This window comes from Pseudophryne corroboree, chromosome 11 (genome assembly GCF_028390025.1).
Source record: "Pseudophryne corroboree isolate aPseCor3 chromosome 11, aPseCor3.hap2, whole genome shotgun sequence".
NCBI classification, from domain to species: domain Eukaryota; kingdom Metazoa; phylum Chordata; class Amphibia; order Anura; family Myobatrachidae; genus Pseudophryne; species Pseudophryne corroboree.
Window position 1 is genome coordinate 315,709,112 of NC_086454.1, and position 21,132 is coordinate 315,730,243.

Sequence of the window (21,132 nt, forward strand, 5' to 3'; positions counted from 1 at the left end):
AGAGGCCATCATGTCTACCTGAGGTACGCCCCATCGGCTTGTCACCTCTGCGAACACCTCCGGGTGGAGGCCCCACTCTCCTGGATGGAGATCGTGTCTGCTGAGGAAGTCCGCTTCCCAGTTGTCCACTCCCAGAATGAAGATTGCTGATAGCGCCACCGCATGCTTTTCTACCCAGAGGAGGATTCTTGTTACCTCTGACATTGCCGTTCTGCTCTTCGTTCCGCCCTGTCGGTTTATGTAGGACACTGCAGTCACATTGTGAGACTGAACCTGAATGGCCTGATCTTTCAGATGATGTGCCGCTTGTAGAAGACCGTTGTATATGGCCCTTTGTTCCAGAATATTTATCGGAAGGATGTATTCCAGACTTGACCACTTTCCTTGGAAATTTTCCCCTTGGGTGACTGCTCTCCAACCTCTGAGACTTGCATCCATGGTTGGAAGGATCCAATTCTGAATCCCAAACCTGCGGCCCTCGAGTAGGTGAGCGGTTTGCAGCCCCCAGAGGACGGAAATTCTGGCTTCCGGCGACAGGCGTATCCGCTGGTGCATGTGGAGATGTGATCCTGACCATTTGTCTAGGAGATCCAGTTGGAAGGACCTCGCATGGAATCTTCCGTACTGAAGAGCCTCATAGGAAGCTACCATCTTCCCCAGAAGGCAAATGCACTGATGAACCGATACCCGGGCTGGCTTCAGGACATACCGTACCATTGATTGGATCACCAACGCTTTCTCTACCGGTAGAAACACCCTCTGCACTTCCGTGTCGAGTATCATCCCCAGGAAGGGCGGTCTCCTTGTTGGCTCCAAATGTGACTTTGGGAGGTTCAGGATCCACCCATGATCCTGAGATAGCAATACTCTGCAACAACCTCTCCCTGGAAGATGCTTTTATCATGAGATCGTCTAGATATGGAATTATGTTCATTCCTTGCCTGCGGAGGAGTAGCATCATCTCTGCCATGACTTTGGTGAACACTCTCTGTGTTGTGGAGAAGCCAAACGGCAATGCCTGGAACTGATACTGAGAGTCCAGCAGAGTCCAGCAGCGCGAATCTGAGGTAAGCCTGGTGAGGCGGCCAGATCGGAATGTGAAGGTACGCATCCTTGATATCCAGGGATACTAGGAATTCCCCCTCCTCCAGGCCTGAGATCACCGCTCTCAGTGACTCCATCTTCAATTTGAATTCCCATAAGTAGGGGTTCAACGACATTAGGTTTAAAATCTGCCTTACCGAACCATCCGGTTTCGGCACCACAAACAGGTTTGAGTTATAACCCTTGTGGTGTAGGTGAGGTGGAACTGGGACAACATCTGTTTTTACCAATTTTTGAATGGCTTCCTGTAGGATAGCACTTTCTGTCAGCGAAACTGGTAAGCCTGATTTGAAGAATCTGTGAGGTAGGAGTTCCTGAAACTCCAGTCTGTAGCCCTGGGTAACAATGTCTGTCACCCAGGGGTCTAGGCCGGATGACGCCCAGATGTGACTGAAATTTTTTTGTCTCGCTCCCACCTGCCCGATCTCCAGGCTGGGAGGTCCACCATCATGCTGAAGATTTTGAGGAAACAGAACCTGGTTTCTGTTCCTGAGAACCTGTTGGTGCAGGTTTTTTGGATTTTCCCCGACCACCCCTAAAGAAGGTGGAAGGGGATTTGGATTTTTTAAATTTTGCAGTCCGAAAGGACTGCAGTGTGGACGTAGGTTAAGATTTCCTAGTCGGTGGAGCTGCTGAGGTAAAGAAAGGTTGACTTACCCGCAGTTGCCATGGAAATCCACGCATCCAATGCGTCCCCAAACAGAGCCTGACCTGTGAAGGGTAGGTTCTCCACACTTTTCTTAGATTCTGCATCCGCAGTCCATTGGCGTAGCCAGAGCCCTCTGCGTGCCTAGACCGCTGTGGAAGTAGCCCTTGCATTCAGCATTCCAAGGTCTTTCATGGCCTCTACCATGAACCCAGCAGAATCCTGTATGTGATGCAAAAACAAATCAATGTCACTCCTATCCATAGTATCTAAGTCCTCTAGTAATGTGCCTTTACTATAGCCTTAGAAATCCACGCACAAGCAATAGTGGGCCTTAAAGCCACGCCTGTAGATGTGTATAGAGATTTGAGCATAGTCTCAATCTTGCGGTTAGCCGGCTTTTTTAGGGGGTCATTCCGAGTTGATCACTCGCTAGCAGTTTTTAGCAGCCGTGCAAACGCTAAGTCGCTGCCCTCTGGGAGTGTATCTTAGCTTAGCAGAAGTGCGAACGAAAGGATCGCAGAGCGGCTACAAAAAAATATTGTGCAGTTTCAGAGTAGCTTCAGACCTACTCAGCGCTTGCGATCACTTCAGACCATTCAGTTCCGGATTTGACGTCACAAACACGCCCTGCGTTCGCCCAGCCATGCCTGCGTTTTTCCTGGCACGCCTGCATTTTTGCAAACACTCCCTGAAAAATGGTCAATTGACACCCAGTAACGCTCACTTCCTGTCAATCACTCTGCGGCCAGCAGTGCGACTGAAAAGCTTCGCTAGACCTTGTGTAAAACTACATCATCCTATGTGAAAGTACGTTGCGCGTGCAATTTGCGCCGCATGCGTAGAAGTGCCGTTTTTTTTGCATCATCGCTGCACAGCGAACATTTTCTGCTAGTGATCAACTCGGAATGACCCCCTTAGTGCGGTTGAACCAGGGACAGGCAAAACCACCTTTTTAGACAACCTAGATACAGAAGCGTCTACTATAGGTGGGTTTTCCCATTTCTTTCTATCCTCTTCAGGGAAAGGAAAAGCAATGAGAATTCTTTTAGGAATCTGGAATTTTTTCTCTGGATTTTACCAGAATTTTCAAATAAAGAGTTTAGCTCTTTTGAAGCCGGGAAGGTGAGGGAGGATTTCTTATTTTCCATAAATAAGATTCCTGTTCCGGCTCAGGTTCTTTCTCAGTAATATGCAAAACATCCCTAATGGCTTCAATCATCAACTGCACCCCTTTAGCAAGGGAGGCATCCCCCCACCCCCCTGCATATCCCCATCACCGTCCCCTGTATCAGAGTCGGTATCAGTGTCAACTTGCATTATTTGGGCAAGTGTACGTTTTTAAGGGTATGTATGTAGGGTATTGGAGGAAGTAGGAGCTGAATGCTGCAAACCCTCTACAGACTCTCTCAAAAACTGCGTCTCCTTCTCATTATGTGACATCCTTGATGAAATCTGGGACATCATTCCCCTTAAAGAATCCACCCATGGGGGTTCAGATTCAGAAGGTTGGGAAAGTACATTGCAGTCCTGAGTACATGGGATAGACCCTTCAGGAGAAGATACACACTATGCTGCACAAGATACAGAGCCCTTAGACATGGTAATGTAGATAAATACACATACACACACAGAGACAGGAAAATGTCAGACACAGTTTCCCCCAGAGTACCTTCAGAGAGTCACAGGGGGTAATTCCAAGTTGATCGCAGCAGGATTTTTGATAGCAATTGGGCAAAACCATGTGCACTGTAGGGGAGGCAGATATAACATGTGCAGAGAGAGTTAGATTTGGGTGGGTTATTTTGTTTCTGTGCAGGGTAAATACTGGCTGCTTTATTTTGACACTGCAAATTAGATTGCAGATTGAACACACCCCACCCAAATCTAACTCTCTCTGCACATGTTATATCTGCCTCCCCTGCAGTGCACATGGTTTTGCCCAATTGCTAACAAAAATCCTGCTGCGATCAACTTGGAATTACCCCCACAGAGTCTAAGGAGCCAGCCACACAGCACCCTTGGAGCAGTTATTATGATAAAAGCCCAGCGCTGACTATTCAACCTTAATAGGTTGAATAGTACTAATTACGCTCTCCCCCCTGTCTATAACACCCTGGTACCGCAGTAACTGGAGTCAGGTGGAGGGTCAGCGCTCCCTGTCAGCGTGCTTCAGCGTTCTGCAGGGAGAAAAAAGCACTGGTGAGTGCTGGATCTGCTCTGAGGAGAAGCCCCGCCCCCTGTAATGGCGCGCGACTTCCCGCACATAATATGATTATACCGGCCTGAGGTGTTTAGTGCTAACAGAGGGATTAGCCCCTGTTAGCTGTTTTGCCAGTGTAGGGTGATCGTGCTGGTCACCCGTGACATGTCCGTCTGACATGTCGCGGTAGTGTATGGGGCCCTTAACAATTTTTATTAAACATTCGAAGTTGAGAAACATTCAAATTTCAAAGTGTCGCAATTTTGGCCACCACTGTATACATACACACACACACACACACACACACACACACTGTATATATACACACACACACACACACACACACACACACACGCACAGCAAAAATGTCTGGAACTCGTTCCAGTACTACATCACTACTTTATCAATAATGTGGTGATCCAGCAAATGGTCGGAACTCCACAGACTTTAGTGTAAATTTACCGGGGCACGCGCCGGCTTATCAGGGATTTTGTTTCACCTGCCTCCAGCAGGCGAAGCAGAATCCCCGGAAACAGCCCCGTTTTCGGACCTGTTTCACTCGAAAACACACAGGTTTCACTGAACCTGTATGTTTTCGGGAGAAAGGTTTGTTTTTTTATAGGCGATCAATCTGGATAGCCTATAAAAAAAAGATAATCGGTGAAACATCGGAAAAAAGTCAGAAAACGCCCGTTTTTCGGACCCGATGTTTTACCGGGGATAATTGGATATCCCCCAGGTTGTTATTTCCAACGTTTCATGTCTCATCATATTTTTCAAGGAACCAACATACAAATGGTTTGATACATACCTATACAGTGGCACACCACAAGAGCTCCTGCCCACGGCTGACCCAGTCCAGCTATTGGCGCGATGACGTCATCTGACTGCTCCGCAGTGCTGACGCTCCGTCGCTCACAATGCGGGGTTCGGTTGCTAAGTGACCATCACCATAGTGAACTAACACAACCAAGAAGCATCCTGCAAGACACGTGCATAATAAACATATGGAATTGTTACATCTACAGATACATTTTAGTAGAGGCATCATCAGTTATATTAAAGCAATGATGTATTTAATTGTTACGCATTATCAGGAACCAACTGCACAATCAACCCATGTTAATACAGGTTGAGTATCCCATATCCGGAATGCTCGTGACCAGGAGCATTCCGGATATAGGATTTTTCCTACTCAGCTGCTCCATGGAGGAGGCACAGCACCACCCAGCTGCCCCCAGAAGGAGGCACAGCGCTACCCAGCTGCCCCCAGAATGGGAGGCACAGCGCCACCCAGCTGCCCCCATAGAGGGAGCCACAGCGCCACCCTGCTGCCCCCATAGAGGAAGGCACAGCCCTACTCAGCTGCTCGATGGAGGAGGCACAGTACCACACAGCTGCCCCATGGAGGAAGCTCTGCAGCAGGGTGGTGCTGTGCCTCCCTCTATGGGGCAGCTGGGTGGTGCTGTGCCTCCCTCTATGGGGCAGCTGGGTGATGCTGTACCTCCACCATGGGCCAGCTAGGTGGTCCTGTGCCTCCTCCATGGGGCAGCTGGGTGGTGCTCTGCCTCACTCTATGGGGTAGCATGGTGATGCTGTGCCTCCCTCTATGGGGCAGCTAGATGGTGCTGTGCCTCCATGGGACTGCTGAGTGATGATGTGCCTCCAACATGGGCCAGCTAGGTGGTCCTGTGCCTCCTCCATGGGGCAGCTGGGTGGTGCTCTGCCTCCCTTGTGGTCCTGTGCCTCATCCATGGGGTAGCTTGGTGGTGCTCTGCCTCCCTCTATGGGGCAGCTGGTCGTACTCTGACTGGCACCACTGCCTGGTACTACATCCCGACCCGCAAGCTGCCGACACCAAAGAAAGAGGGGTGGGGGTTAGAGCCTACTACCCGGGATAGACCTACAGAGCTCATGGTCGCTGGTTCTGCCGTCCTCCCAGGAGTTGCTGCCCCTCCTCTTGCCCGACACCTCTGCCCCCTTCTCGATCATGTCTGGCATGGGAGTGTCCGCTAGAGGTGACGCCCGGTGGCCACTGAGCAGAACCCCGCCCCCACTCTCCTCGCTGCCGCCTCCGCCGCAGAGAGAAGAGAGCGAAGAACTTTCCGTCACATCGTCGCCCGCACTCCGCTCCACAGACACAACGGCCAATATCATCCACTGCACGTGAGGTCTGCAATCACGTGACAAAAAGGAGAAGCAGCATGGTCGGAGCTTCCAAGGCGGGCTGCGTGACGTCACGCCCAATCAGTCCTCTCAGCGCCGACCCGTATTTCGCAGCCGTCGCATGCCAACCAATCAGCGTCCAGCAGCGATTCGCGCACTATGAGCCTGCGGTGGCGGAGGCTGCGGTAAGTGAGGTGAACCGGGCTGCACTTTGTAGCGCAGTCCCTCTGGAGGTGTGACAGACAGTCTCAACCAGGGAGCAGTCACTCAGGCTGGTGAGACGTCATCAAACCCTGGCTGCTATATCACTGACATACTAGCTTATTCTAACCACATCCTCCATTCCTGTCAGGTCACCGGAATGGGGGTTCTTATTTAAGATGGGATGTTGCCTGTAGCAACCAATCAGACTTTAGGTATTATCTTCTTGAAGGTGCTAGGTAAATAAGAAGTAGAATCTGATTGGTTGCTATGGGCAACATCCCATCTTAAATAGAACTCCCATCTTAGTAAATTTACCGCAGTGTGTATTGTGCCTGCAGTGCAGCCAATGTGGCATTTGTTGTACCTTCAATAAACCCTGCTGAATAGGATGCGCAGGGAAGTAGCAGGGGTGATCATGAAGGTTAGAGTCATACTCTGAAGGGAGAAATACTTATAGTTGAGGATTTTAGGTTTTCTATTTTTTAGGAGTTGTCTGTCAGCTCCGAAATATTTCCAACCATTTTATTTACAGAACAAAACACTATCATTATAATTATTGTTTATTAACGTATTTATATGGTGCCAGCAAATGCCTCAGCGTTTTACAATAAGGAGCTGACGCGGTAGGAAAGGAAGACAAATGGAAAAATAATTTAGTTTTCTGCAGCAGGGTACACTGTTCCACAGGGAATACATCGGGGTGTAGAGCAGGATCTTGGATCCAGAGGCATCATCAGGCAAAGCTTTGACTGTCCTAGGATGCATTGGGGCCTCCTCTATAACCCCGCCTCCAGGCACTGACAGCTCAGTTTTGAGTGGTGCCTGCAGGCAGCAGGTCACCAAACAGGCGGGCTGCACTGGGCAGCCCTGAAAAAGCTTTAGAAGACTTCAAGGGACACAGCACTGTTATGTCAGGGTGACAGTCAGTGCTGCGTCTCCCTCACCTCCCAAGCGGCGTCGCATACTCCACCAGATCCCGGGTACTTGCGCCGGAGACTCTCCGGCTTAGGCACACGGTCGCAGACGCTCTCCTGGTTCACGTGGCTGCTACGAAGGGAGTAGATAACAGGATCCCCCAGGCGGGACCTGCCACTAAATCCGTTCCTATCACAGTCTAGGGAGACGGACTGTGACGCTGGCGTGGACACTGTTACTGAGCAGGGACCCCACAATATATCCGCCTGGGCATAGGAGTACAGGTCGGGTGTACTAACGCCCCTATTGGTAAGGCTCCGTAGTACCGGCGGTGAGGCCCAGCATAGGGGAGTCGACGCTTGACCTGTAGCCCCGGCCCAGGGCGCCATCTCCTCGCAGATTTCCCGCCCTGCTACTGCCTCATACTCTCCCTTAGTTCCTGATAGTGACACTGGGCGCCATCTTCTGAGCATAGCTGCTACTGGGATTGCAGGGCAAGGTCTCCCCTGTAAAGCCACCTGTCCACAGCGCTGAGACTTTACAGACACTTGAGTATTCTACATGTCTTCTTACAGACAGCGTTAGTTAAGAAAGAGTGCAATTCAGAGCATCTACATGATCAAAAAGATAAATACAATACAGGTTGAGTATCCCTTATCCAAAATGCTTGGGACCAGAGGTATTTTGGATATTGGATTTTTCCGTATTTTGGAATAATTGCATACCATAATGAGATATCATGGCAATGGGACCTAAATCTAAGCACAGAATGCATTTATGTTTTATATGCACCTTATACACACAGCCTGAAGGTAATTTTAGCCAATATTTTTTATAACTTTGTGCATTAAACAAAGTGTGTCTACATTCACACAATTCATTTATGTTTCATATACACCTTATATACACAGTCTGAAGGTCATTTAATACAATATTTGTAATAACTGTGTGTATTAAACAAAGTTTGTGTCCATTGAGCCATCAGAAAACAAAAGTTTCACTATCTCACTCTCGCTCAAAAAAGTCCGTATTTCGGAATATTCCGTATTTCAGATATTTGGATATGGGATACTCAACCTGTATGTATAAAATCAGACTAAAGGTATCAGATCATACCCACACCACCACCACCAGTACCTCCCAGGCCCTTATAGCAGAAAATAGTGACATCAAGTTAATTAATTAATAGAATCATACTCTATATGGAAACAAGGATAAAGATTAGCATACTCCATATCTTTTTGATCATGTAGATGCTCTGAATTGCCAGTCTTGATAAAGGTCCTATAATAGGACTGAAACGTCGAATGTTAAAGGCAACGTTATTGAACCTGATTAACCTGAATAAACTGATTGACACATCAAGATCTTCAAAGTGATTGATTTCTGTGAGAAACAAATAATTCCAGCGCGTCAAAACCACCTAATTTATACAATATGGATCATATGGATTGAACTTATGCTGCTCTCAACCGGACAGTACTGACCTATCCACATAAAAACGTATTACGGAAGATAACAATTAATTATCAGAGAGCGCATATAGCTATTTAGCTCAAATTTATTATATATATAAAATAACACACATATATACTAATTAATACAAATAAATATAAATATAAACTCATATACACATATAAATAAAAAATCAATAAATAAAAATCAATAAAAATGCCCCCTGCTGCAGCGGATACCTGGACGTTATTCTTATGTCCAGATTTGTAGTTGGTACAATTTTATTAATAGTTAAAGAGTCCTGAACGGTGTACCGTCTAATATAGGAACACTTTGTTGCCTGTTGTTTTTAACAGCTGTAGACGTTTTGTACTTGTTAATAGGTCTCCTTATATATCTAATAGCACCAGCTTCCCACTCCGTTAATTAATGTAGCTGAACGGCCAAGAATTTCAAGTGCTTATACTCCGGTATCTGTGTCAAATAGACCTTTTCATTCATTCCCACTGTGCTGATGGGCCATGATTGCAAATGTCCACTTTATACTCACAGCCAGGAGTATATCCTTTAGGTATCCGTGGACGGCCCCCGTTGCAGATCTCAGTCACAGTTGCAGGGAAACACCTTTGGCGAGGTGTACCGGAGAGTCACCACAGTCGACCAGCATGCAGACGGAAACGGCACCAAGGGATATTGCTTGCTCGTAAGCCGCTGATAACAGGAGGGACACTGATCTGAAGTAAGCCCCGGTCCTTACGCGTTTCTCCGCCAATGTAAAAGTGCGGTTTCGTCAGAGGATAACATGGGGCTGTCCAACCTACTATTTAAGTATCAGGGGACCAATCATGATCCAATTCTTTGATTGTCACACCTGAATTACTCTCACATGTGCAAAATCAAAATTCAATCTCATAATGACCCATAAATTATCCTAATCTAATCATACAATAACAAAAGGTGGATTAAGTATATAGCAATATATTCATAACCTAAAAATTACTTTTATTGTATAAACAATAAAATATTTCTATCTAAATGATCAGAGAACAGAGGTGATGGCATACATGCACTATCTACATATATCAGTATCAAATCTACAAAAATTCCGTTCTACTTATATGACATCCACTTTAGCCCAGTGGTTTAATGTCCCGCATTAGCATTCACAGGGTCCCGAGTTCAACTCCAACCCATCCCCACATATAATATTGATTTTAAACATTATGTTTTTTATATATTTTTCATTATTTATATTTTGTATTAATATTTTTAGTTGTCTCCTTCATTATTATTTATGTGTATATATTTATTAGTTACGTGCTCCCATACTTTATGATGAGTGCATAATTCTGATTCTGTGTAATAATAGAAAGTACATTAAATGCATCCTGCAAACTCTTCAAAGGGTTTTATTGCAAACTGTAGTTCCAAATATACTATACTTTTCAAAGTACAAATGGGAACCAACAACTCACAAGATTGGAAATTCCATAATCCATGAAAATATTATTATTATCACTGTTTATCGTGTATATATAAATACATAAAAAACAGGAAAAAACAGAAAAGGAGGGAAAGGATAGTGATGGAGAGGTGGAAAAAACAAGAAAAAGGTCCTATGGGCACTTGAATATCATCTAATATTATTAATCTCCATATTCTCATTCAAACCTTCGGGCACCAAAGTGCCCAAGTTGAAAATCCAAAATGCCTCCCTTGTGCACAATTTATTGAACCTGTCGCCTCCCCTGGAGGTGGGGGCCACAGACTCAATACCTTGCACCTTCAGTGACTCTACATTGCCATCATGTTGATAGGTTACATGTCTTGACACACTGTGGTGAGGATTCTTCTTGAGGACATTCCGTCTATGTTCTAAGAACCTTGTATTAAGACTCCTAACTGTCCTCCCCACATATTGTTTTCCACATATGCAGCTTATTAAATAGACGACATATGTCTGCTGACAATTAATAAAATTCTCAATTGCAAATTCCAATCCTAGTGTTGTTGATTTAAATGAGATACTTCTATGTATTATAAATTTACAAGTGATACAGTTGATCTTACCACATCTAAAACAGCCTACACTTTGATTTAACCAGGTTTTCTTGACCACTGATTGTGTGTTATCTTGAAAGAAACTTGGAGACAAGTGATTCTTTAGGTTCTTAGCCTTCTGAAACACCACCCTAGCTGAATCCCCCAAACATGGATTAAGAACCTTATCTAATTTCAAGAGTCCAAAATTTTTCTTTATAATTTTCCTAACATCCTCAGCACATATATTATATTTTGTTATAAAAGGCATAATCTGATTATTGTCCGGACCCGTTTTCTGTACTACTGAATTTTTAGTCGTAAGAAGGAGAGAACTCCTTTCTCTGATGGACGCCCTCTCAAGGGAATCCGCCAGTAATTTCTTCGGATATCCCTGGTCTAAAAACGCACATGTAAGGAGATCGGACTGTTCATAAAATGTACATTCATCGGTACAGTTACGCTTCATCCTAAGATATTGTCCCATGGGTATATTGTCCTTCCATTTGCGGTGGTGGCAACTGCCGTAATTTAAAAAGCTGCTGCAATCCACCTCCTTTCTATAGGTTTGGGTGACCAACTTATTATCCCTAACCGAGAGAGCAATATCCAAAAAGTTAATGTGGGTAGGGTGACAAGAGTGACTGAATTTAAGCCCAAATGTGTTAGAATTAAGATATGAAAGAAAAGAAGACACACTAGAAACCCCATCCCAAATAATAAACAGATCATCAATGTACCGACCATAGAGCACCAGATTCGCGCCGAAGGGGCCCCCCCAAATATATTCCTCCTCAAAGAGCCCCATATACAAGTTGGCAAAGCTCGGCGCGAACCTCGTGCCCATGGCGGTACCGTGCACTTGAAGATAAAACTGTGAATTAAACAAAAAATAATTGTGAGATAAAATAAAATTCATGGATTCCAATACAAACCCACGTCGCCCAGGAGACAGTCCATTGATAGTTTCCAGGAGGGATAGAAGCCTGTCGCCACTTTCTGGAAACTATCAATGGACTGTCTCCTGGGCGACGTGGGTTTGTATTGGAATCCATGAATTTTATTTTATCTCACAATTATTTTTTGTTTAATTCACAGTTTTATCTTCAAGTGCACGGTACCGCCATGGGCACGAGGTTCGCGCCGAGCTTTGCCAACTTGTATATGGGGCTCTTTGAGGAGGAATATATTTGGGGGGGCCCCTTCGGCGCGAATCTGGTGCTCTATGGTCGGTACATTGATGATCTGTTTATTATTTGGGATGGGGTTTCTAGTGTGTCTTCTTTTCTTTCATATCTTAATTCTAACACATTTGGGCTTAAATTCAGTCACTCTTGTCACCCTACCCACATTAACTTTTTGGATATTGCTCTCTCGGTTAGGGATAATAAGTTGGTCACCCAAACCTATAGAAAGGAGGTGGATTGCAGCAGCTTTTTAAATTACGGCAGTTGCCACCACCGCAAATGGAAGGACAATATACCCATGGGACAATATCTTAGGATGAAGCGTAACTGTACCGATGAATGTACATTTTATGAACAGTCCGATCTCCTTACATGTGCGTTTTTAGACCAGGGATATCCGAAGAAATTACTGGCGGATTCCCTTGAGAGGGCGTCCATCAGAGAAAGGAGTTCTCTCCTTCTTACGACTAAAAATTCAGTAGTACAGAAAACGGGTCCGGACAATAATCAGATTATGCCTTTTATAACAAAATATAATATATGTGCTGAGGATGTTAGGAAAATTATAAAGAAAAATTTTGGACTCTTGAAATTAGATAAGGTTCTTAATCCATGTTTGGGGGATTCAGCTAGGGTGGTGTTTCAGAAGGCTAAGAACCTAAAGAATCACTTGTCTCCAAGTTTCTTTCAAGATAACACACAATCAGTGGTCAAGAAAACCTGGTTAAATCAAAGTGTAGGCTGTTTTAGATGTGGTAAGATCAACTGTATCACTTGTAAATTTATAATACATAGAAGTATCTCATTTAAATCAACAACACTAGGATTGGAATTTGCAATTGAGAATTTTATTAATTGTCAGCAGACATATGTCGTCTATTTAATAAGCTGCATATGTGGAAAACAATATGTGGGGAGGACAGTTAGGAGTCTTAATACAAGGTTCTTAGAACATAGACGGAATGTCCTCAAGAAGAATCCTCACCACAGTGTGTCAAGACATGTAACCTATCAACATGATGGCAATGTAGAGTCACTGAAGGTGCAAGGTATTGAGTCTGTGGCCCCCACCTCCAGGGGAGGCGACAGGTTCAATAAATTGTGCACAAGGGAGGCATTTTGGATTTTCAACTTGGGCACTTTGGTGCCCGAAGGTTTGAATGAGAATATGGAGATTAATAATATTAGATGATATTCAAGTGCCCATAGGACCTTTTTCTTGTTTTTTCCACCTCTCCATCACTATCCTTTCCCTCCTTTTCTGTTTTTTCCTGTTTTTTATGTATTTATATATACACGATAAACAGTGATAATAATAATATTTTCATGGATTATGGAATTTCCAATCTTGTGAGTTGTTGGTTCCCATTTGTACTTTGAAAAGTATAGTATATTTGGAACTACAGTTTGCAATAAAACCCTTTGAAGAGTTTGCAGGATGCATTTAATGTACTTTCTATTATTACACAGAATCAGAATTATGCACTCATCATAAAGTATGGGAGCACGTAACTAATAAATATATACACATAAATAATAATGAAGGAGACAACTAAAAATATTAATACAAAATATAAATAATGAAAAATATATAAAAAACATAATGTTTAAAATCAATATTATATGTGGGGATGGGTTGGAGTTGAACTCGGGACCCTGTGAATGCTAATGCGGGACATTAAACCACTGGGCTAAAGTGGATGTCATATAAGTAGAACGGAATTTTTGTAGATTTGATACTGATATATGTAGATAGTGCATGTATGCCATCACCTCTGTTCTCTGATCATTTAGATAGAAATATTTTATTGTTTATACAATAAAAGTAATTTTTAGGTTATGAATATATTGCTATATACTTAATCCACCTTTTGTTATTGTATGATTAGATTAGGATAATTTATGGGTCATTATGAGATTGAATTTTGATTTTGCACATGTGAGAGTAATTCAGGTGTGACAATCAAAGAATTGGATCATGATTGGTCCCCTGATACTTAAATAGTAGGTTGGACAGCCCCATGTTATCCTCTGACGAAACCGCACTTTTACATTGGCGGAGAAACGCGTAAGGACCGGGGCTTACTTCAGATCAGTGTCCCTCCTGTTATCAGCGGCTTACGAGCAAGCAATATCCCTTGGTGCCGTTTCCGTCTGCATGCTGGTCGACTGTGGTGACTCTCCGGTACACCTCGCCAAAGGTGTTTCCCTGCAACTGTGACTGAGATCTGCAACGGGGGCCGTCCACGGATACCTAAAGGATATACTCCTGGCTGTGAGTATAAAGTGGACATTTGCAATCATGGCCCATCAGCACAGTGGGAATGAATGAAAAGGTCTATTTGACACAGATACCGGAGTATAAGCACTTGAAATTCTTGGCCGTTCAGCTACATTAATTAACGGAGTGGGAAGCTGGTGCTATTAGATATATAAGGAGACCTATTAACAAGTACAAAACGTCTACAGCTGTTAAAAACAACAGGCAACAAAGTGTTCCTATATTAGACGGTACACCGTTCAGGACTCTTTAACTATTAATAAAATTGTACCAACTACAAATCTGGACATAAGAATAACGTCCAGGTATCCGCTGCAGCAGGGGGCATTTTTATTGATTTTTATTTATTGATTTTTTATTTATATGTGTATATGAGTTTATATTTATATTTATTTGTATTAATTAGTATATATGTGTGTTATTTTATATATATAATAAATTTGAGCTAAATAGCTATATGCGCTCTCTGATAATTAATTGTTATCTTCCGTAATAGATTTCTGTGAGAGTGCACCCACCACACGGGTGGTAGATGCGGTATATTTGTGACCCGACAAGGTCATTGGGAGCACCCGCCTATTTATCTCTATGAATTGATGAGAGTGCAGGATATTCTGTGGGTATGTTTGGTTTGAACTGCGAATGAGAGCAGTTCTTTCTTCCTGGCACCCATCCCTCTGTTTGGATTTTATTACCACATATGTTTCCACTACTGTATCCGGAAAAGTGTTATTGTATATATATATTTTTTTGTATGTTTGTCTTGTTTTTTAAAAAAAAGACATTATTTGTATGCACCAAGTGTTATGTCACAGAGAGGGGTGTACTTATTGGATGATGGGCTATTGGCCCTTGCCAGCTGAAACGCCAATTGACCTGTTTTACAAAGTAAAGCATAAACAAAGAGAAGTTGACCTTACTTTACACGGGCAATTCCTTTCCGAATATCTGAGATGTAAACAAATCCCGTGAGGTTTTCGCATTTCCAATGTGCCCACATTGGGCAGAAACAATCCGGTCTTCTGCAGCCGGTGGTGTGGAGTACTAAGCAAATGCTCCTTAGATCTTATGACCCTTGTGGTAGAAGAAGTGGGCATTGAATTGAAAAAACTAACCATTGAAGTTGATTCTACCATTAAAACACACACCACCGTGCTGCAGAATGACAAGACTCAAAATTGGACTGAGAAATTGCAGTCTCAAATAGATACCTATAAAAGGGATTTGATCTCATTTAAACGGAAAAAACTATCAACAGTAACCAATGATTATCAAACACATACAGTATACAGATGGTTGCTAGGTAGTAATACCAGCGATCGGTCTACTAGGCAACCATTTAGACGAAGAGCTCCGCCCTTTTCTCAAGAATTTGTTTCTTCTGCCTCAACTTCTGATACAGATTATTATGAAGGTTCTAGTGAATCCACCCGTTTTTTAGGAGTAGGAGGGGAAACAACTTCTACACACTCCAGGGTTTTAAGAAGCGACACAGACCGCACCCGCGGAGAGGGGGGTATCAAGAGAAGAGGCCGGAGGAGGCGGCATTGAGTACTGTGTTTAACTTGTCAGATATTGAGCTCGGTGAGGCTGAAGTTAGGCTTCTTTCGCGAGGTCTATCGTTTGTCCCCACTTGTAGGACCAACACGTTTAATAGGGTTATTGACCAGTATAAATTTGGCTGTTCTCTCCGCCTTCGTGAATTCTTTGCCAATAATCCCACCAATGAAAATACATCTGTCTTTAGGCCCAAATCTGCCTTTGATCCTCCCTCTACGAACCCCAGTATCAAGACGTTTCTACGTCTGGTACAGAAGGATTCTGATATTCCTCCACCTAAACGGATGTTTGATAATCTGTCCCCTGCAGAAAGGAAAGCCATTAAATCCTTAAGGGATTCCACTGAGATAGTAATCCGCCCGGCGGATAAGGGCGGAGCCGTCGTTGTACAAAATTGGACTGACTACGACCGTGAAATTAACAGGCAATTGGCGGATGAGTTGACCTACAGCAGGTTGACTTCAAATCCCATACCCAATATTATATCCAGGATTGATGCATGTTTAAAACGGGGATTTGAACAAGGCCATATCTGTGATGATTTATTCAGGTATTTAACGGTTGATTCACCCAAATGTCCCATTTTGTACACCCTTCCCAAGGTGCATAAAACTTTGGTACACCCACCCGGTAGACCCATCATCGCAGCAGAGGGTTCCTTATTGCAACCTATAGCCATCTTTATTGACAGTCTTCTACAGCCTTTAGTTTTGGGAACTGAAAGCTATTTAAGGGATACTGGAGATTTTCTTTCACTTCTTCAACAATTTGATCAGTTGGGTGAACATACCCTACTAGCCACCATGGATGTGTGCTCTTTGAACACTGTTATACCGCACCAACAAGGTATAGAAGTCTTACGGACTCTGTTTTCCAAATCCCCATGTAGAGATTACCCAACTGAGTTTTTGCTGGAATTAACGACATTGGTATTGACCTGTAATCATTTCATGTATAAAAATGACTATTTTTTACAGGTTGCGGGCACGGCGATGGGGTCGAATTTAGCCCCATCGTACGCCAACCTGTTTATGGCCAACTACGAGAATACGTATGTATTACCAGTTTATGGGCAGAAAATCCTTTACTTTAAACGTTTTATTGACGATATTTTTTTACTTTGGGATGGTACTGAATCAGAATTTATCGATATGGTGAACCAACTTAATTCCCTTGACAGTCCCATCAAGTTCACATATTTGGTTTCCGCAACGCCCATTAATTTTCTGGACGTCAATGTCACCAAGACTGGGAAACAGTTAAACACTACGATGTTTCGTAAAGCAACTGATCGTAATCTAACTCTACAAGCAACGAGCCATCACCCTCCTGCTTTGAAAGAAGGCCTCCCTCTCTCACAATTCCTTAGAGCAATGAGGATCAATTCGACCCCTGCCCTAAAGGATCAACAATGTGCCGAAATAACCGTGTGCTTTTTAGAGCTAGGTTATTCTAAAAAAGTATTGGCACGATGTTTAGAGAAAGCTAATAGTATTTTTCTTGGACAACTCCCTAAAAAAGTGTCAGGAATCGACTCACCAAGCTGACATCTGTCCGCCGCTGCGGACTCCGTCCTGGGTCCCTGCGTTCATCTGTCATCCGCGTCTCTGCCATCAGACGCCATCCTGGGCCTGGGAGCGCTCCTGTGATAGCGGGCGTGTAGCACGCCGCGTTCCCGCTAGGCCGCGGCATGGGCGCCGCCATGACAGCCTCCAGCAGTCAGCATACGGCGGCCAATCCGGTGCTTGGCCGCACCCACTTTTCCTCACTCCACCAATGACTGTTTAACAAGGGGTATATATGAAGCTGCAGGATCAGTCTGCAGGCATCCTGAACTTTGTGTCACTCCTGCGACTCATGTGTAAGGATCTGGTTCCTGTTTCCTCCGTGTACCTGGATACCTACCTGCTGTTCCGTGTTCCTGGCTTTCTACCTGAGACTTTGTACTCCTGGTTACTTTTCACAGCTCCGTGGAACTTCAAGCCCCAGCAATACCTGCTTCCATCTACAGGCTTCACACTCATCACCATCTCTGTGTGCTTCAGCCTAGCAGTAGAGACTGACTCCAGGTGTGTTCCATCTCTCCACCTGTGATACAGCTTGCTTGCTGCCAGTGCCTCATCACCTGCACTGTGAGTCAGACTCCTGCCTCTGCTACCAGGTTTGCTATACAACACCATCTCTGCTGGTTCCATGTTTTAATCTGCTCTGGTTCCCATACCAGAATATTCTCTGCCAAATTATCACTCATCTGTTATCATCACTACCGGTTATTATTTCATCAGTCACCATTCATTCTGTTACCATAGACTTTCAGCTGCCACGCTGTACAATTGACATTTGCATTTCCTACTGTTATTTTCTGCTGCCGTTTTGTGAACCATCTGTTTAATAAATATCATTGCGCTCATGCGCAGAAACATAATCCAGCCTCCTCGTTTTCTCCCATCCACCTCCACTGACCCACTAGCGCCCCCTCCGGGGACACAGACAAAACCAAGTCTGACAGTAAGTTCAGGATCGATGGACTCGGATGGTGGACGGAGTGTGGGGTCAGAGGCCTTGCAAAATCTGGTCTCCCGTCTGGATGGTCAAGAGGCTGCGCAGCAGCAGATGTTCCAGTTCCTGCAAGGGATGTCCTCCCGGATAGATACACTACAGCAATCCCTGCCTAGTGTACACACTTCTACAGTTCCTGTTACTCCAGCACCTGCCAGTACTGTGAGTTCCTCGATGCCGGCTGCATCAGCTCCAGTGTCACGTCTGCACCTGCCCGTGCCAAGCAAGTATGATGGCAGCCCAAAGTTATGTCGCGGGTTTCTCAACCAATGTGAAATCCAGTTTGAATTGTTGTCACATAATTTCCCCACGTCAAGATCCAAGGTTGCCTACATCATCTCTCTACTTTCTGGATCTGCTTTGAGTTGGGTGTCTCCTCTGTGGGAACGTGCCGACCCTCTGATTAACAACTATACAGAATTCGTGTCAACCTTCAGACGGATCTTTGACGAGCCTGGTCGTGCAACATCAGCTTCTGCAGACCTAATCCAACTTCGTCAAGGTACCCGTAGTATGGGACAATATGTCATCCAGTTCCAGACGTTGGCCGCAGAGATTCAGTGGAACTATCAAGCCCTGGTAGCAGCTTTCTGGCATGGACTCTCTGATCGGATCAAGGACGAACTGGCAACCCGCGATCTTCCTGTACAATTGTCTGATTTAATTTCCCTGTGCATCAAGTTGGACTCTCGCATCCGCGAACGCAACAATGAACGTGCTCGGAGTGAGCCACGCAGATCAAGGATGATACCTTCCGTACAGTTCCAGTCTCCACCTTCTGATGAGCCTATGCAAATAAATAGGTCCCGCCTAACTCCTGAGGAGCGGTCAAGAAGACTTCGTGAGAGACTTTGTCTTTATTGTGCGGCTGCAGGTCACCAGATTAATTCCTGCACAGTGCGTTCGGGAAACGCCAGATCCTGACTTGTAAAGGAGGAGTCAAGTTGGGATCTTCTAGACAAGCTCCTTCTAATCAAGACCTTATCCTTCCTGTGACTTTAGAGACTTCAGTTGGGCTTCAGTCTGCATCAGCATTAGTGGACTGTGGAGCCGCAGGAAATTTCATCACCCAAGCTGCGGTAAATAAATTTTGCTTGCCTGTATGTGAACTTTCTTACCCAGTCTACATTACCGCCGTGGATGGTAGCCGAATCTCCAAGGGGAATATTTCTCACCAAACTGCACCAGTGGTTTTGGGAGTTGGGTTCCTACACTCAGAATTAATAAAGTTCTTAGTCATTCCTCAAGCCACCCAGGAGATCGTTTTGGGCATGCCCTGGCTCCAGCTACACAATCCACAGTTTGACTGGTCAACGTTACAACTTACTTCATGGGGTTCACATTGCCATCAGTCCTGTTTAGCCCAAGTTTGTCCAATCAAGTCTACTGAAGTAAAAACCCAGTCAAGTCTTCCTGCGGCTTATCAAGATTTCTCTGATGTCTTCAGTGAAAAGGCCGCGGATGTCCTGCCGCCCCATAGAGAATGGGATTGTCCCATCGATCTCCTTCCTGGCAAGAAGCCACCTAGGGGGCGTACCTACCCGTTATCTGTTCCTGAAACTGAAGCGATGAGCGACTACATCCGGGAAAATTTACAGAAGGGATTCATCCGTCCTTCATCATCACCCGCTGGTGCAGGCTTCTTCTTTGTTAAAAAGAAGGATGGAGGACTGCGTCCATGCATTGACTACCGGGGTCTCAATGACATTACCATTAAAAATAGTTATCCATTACCACTCATTACCGAATTATTTGACAGAGTTAAAGGAGCCCGCATCTTCACCAAGCTAGATCTCCGCGGTGCCTACAACCTCATCAGAATCCGGAGTGGTGACGAATGGAAGACAGCTTTTAACACTCGAGATGGTCATTACGAGTACCTGGTAATGCCATTCGGGTTGAGTAATGCCCCAGCAGTGTTCCAACACTTTGTGAACGAAATCTTCCGTGACGTTCTGTATAAATACCTCGTTGTTTATCTGGATGATATCCTCATCTTCTCCCAAGATCTTCCCTCTCATCGTCTACAAGTCCGTGAAGTCCTCCGACGTCTTCGTGAGAACCGGCTCTACGGTAAACTATCCAAGTGTACCTTTGAAGTTTCCTCTATACCCTTCCTGGGTTATATAATTTCCGGATCGGATCTCCAGATGGACCCGACAAAGTTGGAAGCCATTGCCAATTGGTCCATTCCAAATTCTCTCAAGTCTATTCAGCGGTTCCTGGGATTTGCCAACTACTATAGGAAATTTATTCGGGGATTCTCCACTATCATCGCTCCTATTACCAACTTAACTCGGAAAGGGGCAGACCATTCCAACTGGTCAGAAGAGGCTTTAGCGGCCTTCCAGAAGATCAAGCTGGCCTTTATGTCTGCTCCAGTTCTGTCCCAGCCAGATGTAAACAGACCGTTCGAGTTGGAGGTGGATGCCTCTACAGTTGGAGTTGGAGCTGTTCTCTCCCAGAAGGGAACCGATGGGAAAATCCACCCCTGTGGATTTTATTCTCGTAAATTCCTCCCTGCAGAAGCTAACTACTCCATTGGAGATCAAGAACTACTGGCGATTAAGCTGGCCCTCGAGGAATGGAGGTATCTCCTGGAAGGGGCCAAACATCCGTTCAACATCTACACGGATCATAAAAATCTGCTATATTTAAAGGCAGCCCAGTGCCTTAATCCTCGCCAGTCCAGGTGGGCTATGTTTTTCTCACGTTTTAACTTTAAGCTTCATTTCCGCCCAGGTTCGCAGAATGTTAAAGCTGACGCCTTATCCCGATCTATGGAATCCGAAGAGGAAACGCCTGACTCAGT

At 44.7% G+C, this 21,132-nt stretch overlaps 1 long non-coding RNA gene across 1 annotated transcript in view; it reads left to right on the forward strand.

Moving 5' to 3' along the window:
• Positions 1–6,025: 6,025 nt before the first annotated feature.
• LOC134969593 (uncharacterized) overlaps positions 6,026–21,132 on the forward strand; it is a 640,552-nt gene continuing 625,445 nt past the window's right edge. The window contains exon 1 of the long non-coding RNA XR_010189504.1: positions 6,026–6,304. This is a non-coding gene — a long non-coding RNA (uncharacterized LOC134969593). The remainder of the gene's footprint in view (positions 6,305–21,132) is intronic.